Below are 2,591 nucleotides of genomic sequence, written 5' to 3' on the forward strand. Positions count from 1 at the left end.
ATCCTCTCAATTTCCAATTCTTTGCCACTACCAAAAAAGCTGGTATGAATATTGTGGAACATGTGAGAGTTCCTATTTTTTTATGATTCCTTCTGAATATAGGCCTAGAATGGGTACTTCTGGGTCAAAGCGAATGAACATTTTAATTGCTTTCTCAGCATAGTTCCATATTGCTCTTCAGAATGGTTGAATCCATTCACAACTCCACTAGTAATGCATCAATGTCCCAATCCTTCCACAACCTTTCCAATATTGATTATTTTCCCTTTTGCTCATTTTAGCCAATCTGATAGGTGTGAGGTGATACCTCATTGTTGTTTTAATTTACATTTCTATAATCAATAATGATTATTTTCATATGATTCTATTTAGCTTTAATTTCTTCATTTGAAAACTGTCTATTCATATTGTTCAACCATTTATCAATTGGGGAATGACTTATAGCCTTATAAATTTGATGCAAACCTCTATATTTTAGAAATGAGACCTTTATTAGAAATCCTAATTGTGAAGATTTTTTTCCAACATTCTGCTTTCCTTCTAATTTTGGCAACATTGATTTTATTAGTGTAAAATCTTTTTAATTTAATATAGTCAAGGGGTGCCTAGGTGGCATAGTGGATAAAGCACCAGCCCTGGAGTCAGGAATACCTGGATTCAAATCCGGTTTCAGACACTTAATAATTACCTAGCTGTGTGGCTTGGGCAAGCCACTTAACCCCATTTGCCTTGCAAAAAAAAAAAAAAAAAAAAAACAAACCTAAAAAAATTTTAATATAGTCAAAATCATTCATTTTGCAGTTTATAATGTACTCTAATTCTTGTTTGGTCATAAATTTATTCCCTTTCCATAGATCTGATAGAGTATTCCTTGGTCTATTAATATCTCTATAGTATCGCTTTATATGTCTAAATCCTGTACCACTTTGACCTTATTTTGGTATAGGTATATGTGAGATGTGGGTCTATTCCTAATTTTTGCTATACTATTTCCAGTTTTAACAACAATTTTTTTCGAATACTGATTTCTTATCCCAGAATCTGATGTCTTTGGGTTAATCAAACAGTAGTTTACTGTAGTCATGTACTGTGGTTTCTTTTGAACCCATCCTAATCCACTGATCCATTACTCTGTTCTTTAACCAGTACCAGGCAGTTTTGTAACTGCCACTCCATAGTATACATTTGGCATTTTCTTCTCAAAGATGCTGAAGTAGTTGCCATGTCTTTCCCTGGTCATTTTATGGATTAAATTTTACAGATTATAGATGAGGAAACTGAGGCACAAAGGGACTTGCTCAGAATCACCAAATATAAAGTTTCCAAAGCCAGAATTGAACTCAGAAGAATGAGCATTCCTCACTCTAGGTCCAGCACTCTATGTGTTGTGCCATTAAGTTACCTATAAGAAACAAAGGCATAGTTCAAAACTATAGTGATGGGAAGAAAGAGATTATAGCCAGAGTATAAGGAGCTTGTTGATAATATGACTGACAAGATTAGAGCTGACTGGGTATCTATGAAGATTTCAACTTTGTTGGAAAGAGTCAAAGGAGAGAAAGACCTTTGCTTTTCCATATACAGGGTTTCCATTCACCACAATCTAAAAGTCCAACACAACCCTTTCACCCTGGATGAGCTGGGATCAACAGAGTGATGAGTAATTAAGGGAATGAGTACATGCTTCCCAACCCCTAGACACTATAAAACTCTTTGAAACCTGAGATTATTCTTCACATCTCTCACTTGCCATTTCTAACACTGAACAAACTACCCTGAACAAAGTAAGTATTGCAGAAATATTTGTAAATGACTATAAAATTAGATGTGCTTTCTGTAAATCAAAAAATCCTCCCTACACCCACCTTCACATCACCAGTCAAGCCAGTTTATACAAAATCCCTAGTAACTCACTGTAACTATGATATTAGAACTAATTTAGCTTCTCTATTTGAGCATTATAGCTAATAAACTCCCAACTCTTGTTTTGAGCCTTATCATTTAGAGTCAACTTTTTGTCTATATGAAAAGCCTGTTCTATCCCAGCTCTACCCTCACTGTCACTCATTTCCCACTTAGCTTTCCTTTTATTCAAGTTCAACCTTGTCCTAGCCCTCTCTGGTCTCCATTCAGTTCTCAGTTGGTGCCGTCAGAGATCCTCCAAACTCCCAAGCATTTTAGACCTCTTACTCTCATACTACTTCCATCTTTTTTTTTCCAGAAGAATCTACATTTTGACTCTTTCCAGGTTGGCTGCTTCTAGTCTTATATTCTGATAGGAATGATTGGAAGACGGATTATTTTCCACTGCACTTTCAGAACTTCCTTCTGCAACAATCACTCAGAGTCCAACTCTTCTACTTTCAAGTTCACCCTATCCTATCTAAAGGAGAATTTCTGTCATTTCTGAAATGTCAAACACATTCTTCCTGCTTGCCAGGTAATTCATGACCTTGTTCATATTCTTTTTCCTTCACTGCAGACCTATCAGTATCTCATGCTCATTCCAATTCTATCAGTTGTATAGAATATTCATCATACATTGATAGTGATTATTATGAACATGTCATCTTCTTTTAGGAATGATTAAC

The sequence above is a fragment of the Macrotis lagotis genome, chromosome 5 (assembly GCF_037893015.1).
Source record: "Macrotis lagotis isolate mMagLag1 chromosome 5, bilby.v1.9.chrom.fasta, whole genome shotgun sequence".
In the NCBI taxonomy this organism is placed as follows: domain Eukaryota; kingdom Metazoa; phylum Chordata; class Mammalia; order Peramelemorphia; family Peramelidae; genus Macrotis; species Macrotis lagotis.